The following is a 10,146-nucleotide window of genomic DNA, read 5'->3' as shown; positions in this document are numbered from 1 at the left end:
GGCTTGTAAAGAAGTGCTTTCATCAACCTTATGGGCGCCCGGGGCAATAGATTTATTGCCTCGGGGGGTGTGCCACTGAAAATTGGTTTGAGCAATTTCCTCAATTTGATTATATATTTCATTTGGGCGGCGATTACCTAAAAGTCCCCCAGAGCTAGAGTCAAGTGTTTGTCTTGTGTGTGGTAATAACCCATTGTAGAACGTGGATACTTGTTGCCACACCGCAAGACCGTGATGAGGACACTTTCTTAGTAGCTCCTTGAACCTTTCCGAAGTTTCATATAAGGATTCCCCATCCTCTTGTGAATATGTATTAATTTCTGTCATTAATTTAGCCGTTTTAGCAGGAAAATACTTATATAGAAACTTTTGGGCCAGTTCATCCCAGGTGTTTACCGAGCCAACTGGGAGGGCGTTGAGCCAAGCCTTAGCTCGTTCTTTTAGTGAAAATGGAAACATTTGAAGGCGGATGGCGTCGTTGGATGCTCCATTGATCCGAAATGTATCACATATTTCTAAGAAATTAGTAATATGTAGATGGGGATCCTCGTCCGCAAGCCCATGGAAGGTTGCGGAGTTTTGAAGCATTTGTATCAAATGTGGCCGAAGTTCGAAGTTGTTGGCTTCGACATTCGGTGCATTGATAGCGGCGCCTAAATTACCTACAGTGGGTCGTAGGTAATTCATGAGGGTACGTTGGTCCGCCATTGGAAGTAGGTCCCCCAAAACTTTCTCTTGGTTTTTAGCTTTGAGTCTCTTTCGTAGAAAGCGTTCGGGTTCGTCTAGGGGTTCTTTTATGTCTCTACTGGAATTGGAGCTCATACACTACATGGAGAATGCAAATGTGGCGTCTGAGTTCCAAGCCCTGCAATAAAAACAGAAAAGAATGTTGGTCAGAAGGTTCACCACGGCCCCGTGCTCAGATGAACACGGCCCTTGGTCGGAGATACAGTGATTGTTTTCCGGATCCCTGTTACTGGGGAGTTGGACATGGCCCCGTGTTGCACCGACATGGCCCCGTGCTCAGCTCTCTGTAACTCAGAAAATAAAAACTGCCAGTAACAATGCTGGGCACGGCCCGTGTCCGACCAGGCACGGCCCGTGCTTAGCTCTGCAGAAACTGAAAAATTTACAAAATCCTAAAAATAAAAGAAAAATTTAGAAAAAAAACGATTAGGCCGTTGATTCCTAACTTTCTTAAAATCCTTGTGTCCCCGGCAACGACGCCAAAAACTTGATGTGCGTAAGTGTGTATAGTTTTTAATGTATATTTTAAGCCCGTTTACACTTTTTAGCCAAGTTTTAAATTTATAAAACACGATATTTACTAACACTAAACACACATATGGGCAAGTGCACCCATTGTGGACGTAGTATAGTGTTGGTAAGATACCGAGGTCGTCCAAGGACACAAGAGCTTTTAGTACCGGTTTGTCCACAACGTCTAATCAAATCAAAACGCTAGAAAAAGGCTTTAAACTAGAAAAATAAAACTAACTAAAGTGCTGAAAAATAAAATAAAAATAAAAACAGATAGACAAGATCAATCACTTGGATCCGACTCGTGTATAGTGTAACCTTTGATTATTTCCGCACTTTTGCACATTTTAAGAGATTATCTTAGTTATTGTAGTAGGCCCCTCTTTTGAAGGTGACGTTACCCTCAACCCAGTAGTTTGAGTCAGCAAGGATACAATCCTAAAGGGTCGGATTATTGAAAGATAATTAATTAAGTTATTAATGCATAATGTGGTAGGCCCCTCTTTTGAAGGTGACGTTACCCTTGGCTAAGTAGTCTGAGTCAGCAGGGATACAGTCCTTAGGAGCCGGGTTAAAGTTTTGATAGTAGTTTAACTTATGAGGGGATCAAAGAGTTTGGACCCCCGCCATCCAATACCGGTGGGTATTGAAGGAGGTCCTACTAAATTTGACCCAGGTCCTTTGCAGTATCTATACATTGAACAATGGCAAGACTCTTACCAAACCGTTCCCTTAACCCCTGACCAGGTAGCCAACATATCTCCATATAGATCGTGGAGATATGAATGGTGAAAATCTTTCATTTTATATAGACAGTAAAATAATGCCAAGACACCACGGACAAACGATAAGGAAGAATCACCTTCAACATAAGAAACTAGCTATTAAAGTCATTAATACATAACCAAATAAAAAGTGCGAAAAAATTAAAAATAAAAAGTATTACACTAAACACTTGTCTTCACCAAGTGATGTAAGAGACTTAGGCAAATATGGCCTTTGATTGTCAAGAACTCTTACGATCAATCTTGGATCCCGAGACGACTCACACACTCTATGATGGACAATGGATGATGGTGGTGGATGATGGTTTTGTGATGGTGGTGGGTGAAGTGTGAGAGAGGTGGTGTGCCAAGGGATGAGTTGCAAGTGATCAAAGCACTCCTATTTATAGGCTGAACAGAAGCTCGGGCATGGCCCCGTGTCCGTTGGGCACGGCCACATGTCCATCCTCCCCTCTTTCTTCATTAATTGTAGTTTGTCTACATTAGTTGACCATGCCCCCGTGTCCGCTGAGCACAATGTGACACTTTGGATTTTCTCGGACAACCTTTCGATGTAACATGTGTGTACGTAAACTATTAAGTGAAAAATTATGAATTGCTTGTTATTACGTGTTGTGTGCATATATGTACGTATAGATATATATATATATATATATATATGTGTGTGTGTAATACTAGTGAGCCGGACCCGACTCGAGACCCGGAGTGGTCTCGAGTGAGCAGTGAATTGGGCCGGTTTGGACCTTGCAACACTCCTTAGCCCACCCTCTTATAACCGGCACACACACACACCCTAACCCACTTGTGACACTATATAAACCAACCCTCCCATCCCTTAACCATTTTTACAACACTCCTCTCACAACACTCTCATACTCTCCTCTCATCTCTCTCACTAAAAACCCTAAGAATTCTAGCAACCAAGATCACTTCCTCACCCTCTCATCTCTCTCGGATCCAACCGTAACATCAAGGCTCTCGGATTCTAGCTCGAGATCATCATTTGGAGCTTAGTTCATCAATCCCTTGTACTCCTACTCCAAACGGTTAGTACAAAAATGTGTTACTATGATTCTTGTGTATGAATGATGATTGTTTGCCATGATTTGTGTGAATCAAAATATGTGAAATGGATAACCGGTTAGCATGCTTTTGTTTCGAAATGTTTGATAGTATATGGTTCATGGTTAAGAAATTAAAGGAGTGGTGTTGAACATGTTTTGATAAGTTAAGAACCAAAAACCGAATGATTGTTGCTAATTGTGATGTTTTGGCCAAATATTATTACATGTTTGATTATGATTGTCATCCGATTGTTAATAAAGGCTCGGTTAAGGATTTTATGCATAATTTAGAATGATTGTTCATTGTGGTTATGAATGTGTTTGAATGTGGTTGATAAATGAAGAACACTTTGAAGGTTGCTTAAATATTTCAAATATGCTTTGTTTGATCTGTTTTGTGCACATTTTAGACAAGAAAACATGTTTAGTGGGTATAGTACACTGATTTCATGAAATTGCAATATCATTGGTTAGTACAGTTTGCAGGTTCTAGAAGGCCTTCTTGTGCACGTAATCACGGTTGCGAGTCGTAACCTTTGGTTGCGACTCGAGACCACATCAAGACTTGTCGAGATCTCCCGGTTGCGAGTCGCAATCAACGCGTATCGAATCCGGTTGCGAGTCGTAACCACTGCTGCTAAGTCGGAACCGCCGGTTGCGAGTCGGAACCTCTGGTTGCGAGTCGTAACCAAAACGTGATGAACCGAGACCTCGATTGCGAGTCGTAACCTCGGTTGCGAGTCGCAACCACCCTTGTCTCGACTGGACTATTTTGGTGTTATTGGGCTTTAACTGTTGGGCTTCTGTTGACTGGGCTGCATGTTTGTCACTGCTGATTATATGTTAGGGCTGACCCAATGACCCAACTGTTTGTTTGTTCGCATGTTATACGTGTTTGCTATATGTATTGCCATACGTGTTCGCTATGTGTTTACTTGTACCCGACTTGACCCATATTTGGTAACCATGTTAGGACGTGGTGACCAACATACTTGACCGGGTAAAATAATCTACCGAGCAACCCAAGGTGAGTTCACAACTTAAAAGCATGCGTCCCGGTGGTTTGGGACACGAGACTAAAGCAACCCTATCCCCTTGTAAAGGGGATACCATTTACATTCCTTCCCTAGTTACTGGGAACAAACTTACTTTTCCTTCCCTTGTATTGGGAAACCTTTTAGTTAATTACTATTTATACGGAATGCAACCAAACGGCACTAAACGCAACTCTATCACTCAAGTCCCTACTACATAATACCGATTAGTCGCCGGGGCCAGGCGAACGGGTTATTAGTTGATAGCGCTATTTAGGTCTTACCAGCCTCACACCGTGCCATGGTATGGGATCGGTCGTGAACTAATGTACTCAGGCATCCGTCAATGATGATAGAACATTGACATCGGGGCATCCTGCGGAAACGCAAACGGTTACCTAGTGTTCGGTATTGGAAAAACAGTTTAGTCGCTAACTTTTGGGGTAGCTCCCCATGGCATGTATAAACGGATAAATTAACTGGTGAAACAAGTTTTTGGTAATTAAAACTGGACAACTAGTGAACTCACTCAGCATTATTGTTGACCCCCCTTACTGCATGCTTTGCAGGTGGCCAGTGACTGGAGCAGCCGCTGGGAATGTGTAGTGGTCGTCTGCCCGTGTGTTAGGCATTTATCATGCTTACCTTATGAACATTGTTTAAAACTATTTATTTATGCTTCCGCTACTTATTACTGTTTGAACTTGAAACCTTAAACTCTGAACTTGATATTTGCTAATCTTATGGTTAGTAAGTATTACTTCTTATTATTATCAACTTAATTAGTCAGTATAATTGGTGGCTGGATCCTGGTCAGTCACGCCCTCGAAGCGGGTGTTATCCGCAGGTGGATTTTGGGGGTGTGACAGATTGGTATCAGAGCCATTGGTTATAGTGAACTTGGTTTTAAAAAGGGGAAAATCTTTTTGAGAAAAACCAGACTATAACCCGTGACTCGTGACGACACTACACTCCAAGTGCAAGGCTCGACTTATCTGACCTCATAGCTCGGACCCATATTTGCTTGCTTGTTTGTCTTATGCTTTCTGCTTTATTATACGTACTAGTTTGCCTGATTAGATAGATACGCCTTCTCTCTTCTATCTCATTCTCGCTAAGTTACGACATCACACTCATACTATGTTTTCTGGTTATGAAGACAATGAGTGGACGCGGACGAGGAAACGTCAACATGACTCAGGCTTAGTTCACTAACCTGCTCAACACGGTGGCTGCAGCTTTCGCAGCTCACCCTATAGGTAAGCTCGTTGTTTCAGGATGTTTAGATCCTACCGCCACATCGTCTTTTCGCCTCTAAAACTATTTCGCTTCACTCCTCACAACAGGTCAGCCTGCACCTGTGCAACCACGTGTCTGTACCTTCAAGACCTTCATGGATTGCAAGCCTCTTTCGTTCAGTGGTACTGAGGGTGCCATAGGTCTTCTGCACTGGATCGAGAAGGTCGAAGCTGTCTTCGCTGTCTGCGAGTGTCCCCCTGCTAATTGGGTGAAGTTTGCTACTAGTACTCTTGAGGGAAGCGCACTTTCATGGTGGAAGGCGCAAATTCAAATGCTTGGTTTGGAGACTGCTAACGCTACTGCATGGGAAGATTTTAAGGATATGATCAAGGAAGAGTACTGTCACGGGGATGACATCCACAAACTCGAGGACGAGTACTACGAACTCAAGATGGTTGGGTCAGAGATTGAGACCTACACCAAGCTGTCCAACGACTATGCTGCTCTGTGCCCAAACATGTCCCGACCTATGTACCGAAGGATCGAATTGTACATCAAGGGCTTAGTCCCAGAAATCAGGAGCCATGTAACTTCGGCCAACCTCACTGCCATACAGCCCGTGGTTCGTCTTGCCCACAAACTCACTAACCAGGCTGTGGAAGAGGGCAGGTTGCCCAAAAGGATCAGTGCTGCGGAAGGAACTTCTAGTGATGGTAAACGTAACTGGGATGGAAATCAGGCAAGGATGCTAACTCTACTCAGGCCCCAGCTCAGCAAAGGAAAACTGACAACAACAAGGGCACTCAGCAACAGGGTGGCTACCGGGGAAGCTACCCCAAGTGCAACAAGTGTAACAGGCACCACAATGGGGCATGCAACAAGGGTCAGTGTCAGCGATGCCACAAGATGGGGCACGAAGCCAAGGATTGCAGAAGTCAGTTCCCAGCAAGGCAGAATCAGCAACAACCCCAACAGCAACAGCAGCAGGGAAACAACAGAGCATGTTTTAAATGTGGGGCAACGGGGCACATGCGAAAGGATTGCCCTGAACTGAATCAGAATCGCAACAACAATCAGGGAGCTGGGAACAATGAGCAAAACAACAATGCTGGGAATGCAAGGGGAAGAGCTTTCGTGATTGGAGCTGGAGAAGCAAGGAACGATCCTAACGTCGTGGCGGGTACGTTCCTACTTGATGATCGTTATGTTTCTGTGTTATTTGATTCCGGTGCCAATGCCAGTTATGTATCCCTTCGCATTAGTAAGAAACTTAAGCACCCGCCTGCATTATTAAGTTCTAAGCACATCGTCGAGATAGCTAATGGTAAGAACATTGAGGCCACGCACATGATCCACGACTGCACACTAGAATTGTCTGGCCACACGTGTAGTATTGATCTTTTCCCCGTCGAACTTGGAAGCTTCGACGTCGTTATTGGTATGGATTGGTTATCCAAACATCGCGCTGAGATCCTCTGTCAAGAGAAAGCAGTTCGTATACCTCGTCATTCCGGCCAACCCCTCATCGTTCAAGGCAACAAAGGTGGAGAAGTCACAGGCATTATCTCGCTTTTAAAAGCCCAGAAGTGTTTGCAGAAAGGGCACACCGCTATCCTAGCACTCGTCACCGACACCCACGAAAAGAAAAAGAGGATTGAAGATTTTCCTGTAGTACGTGATTATCCCGAGGTATTCCCTGAGGAACTACCTGGACTCCCTCCCCACCGTCAGGTCGAATTCCAAATCGAGCTAGCCCCCGGAGCAGCACCCATAGCTCGTGCACCGTACCGTTTAGCCCCTGCAGAACTGAAGGAACTCTCTACGCAACTACAGGAACTATTGGATAAAGGATTTATCCGTCCTAGTTCATCACCCTGGGGAGCCCCAGTACTCTTTGTCAAGAAGAAGGATGGCACGTTCCGAATGTGCATCGACTATCGTGAGCTGAACAAGGTTACCATCAAGAATCGTTACCCTCTCCCGCGCATCGATGACCTATTCGATCAGTTGCAAGGATCGAGCTACTATTCTAAGATTGACCTGCGATCAGGCTATCATCAGCTGAGAGTTCGTAATGAAGACATCTCTAAGACTGCATTCAGGACTCGTTATGGTCATTACGAATTCCTCGTTATGCCTTTTGGAATGACCAACGCACCGGCAGTGTTCATGGATCTTATGAACAGCGTATGTAAGCCTTACCTCGATAAATTCGTGATTGTGTTTATCGACGACATCCTGATTTATTCAAAAAGTCAAGAGGAGCATGAACAACACCTACGCCTTATTCTGGAACTCCTTCGCAACGAGCAGCTGTACGCCAAATTCTCTAAATGTGACTTCTGGCTTCGAGAAGTCCATTTCCTCGGCCATGTAGTTAATAAGAACGGAATTCACGTCGACCCTGCTAAGATCGAATCAATAAAGAACTGGCCTACACCCAAGACTCCAACTGAAGTTCGCCAATTCTTGGGATTGGCAGGTTACTACCGCAGATTCATTCAGGGATTCTCGAAGATTGCACAACCCCTCACTATACTCACTCAGAAAGGCATCGCCTACAAGTGGAATGAAGCGCAGGAATCTGCCTTTCAGAGGCTAAAGGATAACCTCTGTAGCGCTCCTATTCTCTCGTTACCTGAAGGCACTGACGACTTTGTGGTTTACTGCGATGCGTCTATCCATGGGCTCGGTTGCGTGTTAATGCAACGCGAGAAAGTTATTGCCTACGCCTCACGACAACTCAAGACACACGAAAGGAACTACACGACGCATGACCTGGAACTGGGAGCAGTGGTTTTTGCTCTTAAGATATGGAGACATTACCTGTACGGTACCAAGTGCACTATTTACACCGATCATAGGAGTCTCGAGCATATCTTTAGGCAAAAGGAATTAAACATGCGACAACGTCGATGGGTCGAACTTTTAAATGACTACGAATGCGCCATCAAGTATCATCCGGGCAAGGCCAATGTCGTGGCAGACGCCCTCAGCCGAAAGGACACTGTACCGAAGCGCGTGCGAGCATTGCAACTTACCATCCAGTCCAACCTCCCTACCCAGATCCGAAATGCTCAAGTCGAAGCATTGAAGCCGGAAAACATCAGGGCTGAGTCCCTGCGAGGATCGAGACAGCGACTAGAACAGAAAGAAGATGGTGCTTACTATGTAACAGGGCGCATTTGGGTTCCTCTCTATGGAGATTTACGTGAACTCGTGATGGACGAAGCCCACAAGTCCCGCTACTCAGTACATCCTGGTTCGGACAAGATGTACCACGACTTGAAGACTACATATTGGTGGCCTGGTATGAAGGCCCACATAGCAACATACGTCAGCAAATGTTTGACTTGCGCCAGAGTCAAGACAGAATACCAGAAGCCAGCGGGTCTACTCCAACAACCAGAAATCCCGAAATGGAAATGGGAACAAATTTCCATGGATTTTGTTACAGGGCTACCTAGGTCCCAACGCGGAAATGACACTATTTGGGTAATAGTAGATCGACTGACCAAGTCCGCGCACTGTCTGGCTATTAAGGAAACGGACAAGTTTTCTACCTTGGCGGAGATTTACCTAAAGGAAGTAGTTTCGAGGCACGGGGTGCCAACCTCAATTATTTCCGACCGAGACGCTCGTTTTACTTCGGAATTGTGGCAAGCTATGCACAAATCCTTTGGCTCACGTTTGGATATGAGCACCGCATATCACCCGCAAACGGATGGACAGTCCGAACGCACCATCCAGACCCTAGAAGACATGCTTAGAGCGTGTGTGATCGATTTTGGCAAGAACTGGGAGAAGCATCTACCGTTAGTAGAGTTCTCGTATAACAACAGCTACCACACTAGTATTCAGGCAGCACCTTTTGAGGCATTGTACGGTCGTAAATGCCGGTCACCTCTCTGCTGGGCGGAAATCGGTGATAGTCAAATCACGGGCCCAGAGATGGTGGTAGAAACAACGGAAAAGATTGCCCAGATCAGACAACGCATGGCGGCAGCTCGTGACCGTCAGAAGAGTTACGCTGATAAGCGTAGGAAACCATTGGAATTCCAGGTCGGTGACCGGGTTCTACTTAAAGTCTCACCCTGGAAGGGTGTGGTTCGCTTTGGTAAACGGGGCAAGCTTAATCCGCGATACATTGGACCATTCGAAATTACCGAGAAAATCGGTAAGGTTGCTTATAGACTGAACCTGCCTGAAGAACTGAGTGCGGTACACAACGTATTTCACGTATCCAATCTGAAGAAGTGTCTGTCAGATGAAACGCTCGTGATTCCTTTCAAGGAACTAACTATTGATGAACAGCTACACTTTACTGAGGAACCGATTGAGATCACTGATCGAGAGATCAAAATCCTCAAACGTAGCCAGATACCTCTTGTACGAGTCCGTTGGAACTCGCGACGTGGCCCAGAGTATACCTGGGAGCGGGAAGACCAAATGAAGCACAAGTATCCCCAGTTGTTCCCAAACGAAAACCCCAGCACTGAAGCTACAGCCGAATTTCGGGACGAAATTCCAAACTAACGGGGGGATGATGTGACACCCCGTTGAAACGCTTTTACTTACACTAGCTTGACAGTGGCTGCCTTAACTTTCGGGACGAAAGTTCCTAAAACTTGGGGATAATGTGACACTTTGGATTTTCTCGGACAACCTTTCGATGTAACATGTGTGTACGTAAACTATTAAGTGAAAAATTATGAATTGCTTGTTATTACGTGTTGTGTGCATATATGTACGTATAGATATATA

At 45.0% G+C, this 10,146-nt stretch overlaps 1 non-coding gene across 1 annotated transcript; it reads left to right on the top strand.

The window, feature by feature from the left end:
* The first annotated feature begins 226 nt into the window (after positions 1–226).
* On the top strand, positions 227–333 carry LOC118486078. Its single transcript, XR_004877934.1, has one exon. It is a non-coding gene; the product is annotated as a small nucleolar RNA R71 (small nucleolar RNA).
* The last annotated feature ends 9,813 nt before the right edge of the window (positions 334–10,146 follow it).

Source organism: Helianthus annuus, chromosome 13, assembly GCF_002127325.2.
Source record: "Helianthus annuus cultivar XRQ/B chromosome 13, HanXRQr2.0-SUNRISE, whole genome shotgun sequence".
Classification (NCBI taxonomy): domain Eukaryota; kingdom Viridiplantae; phylum Streptophyta; class Magnoliopsida; order Asterales; family Asteraceae; genus Helianthus; species Helianthus annuus.
Note: the sequence above shows the minus strand (reverse complement) of the source record. Positions and strands in the feature narration are given on the sequence as shown.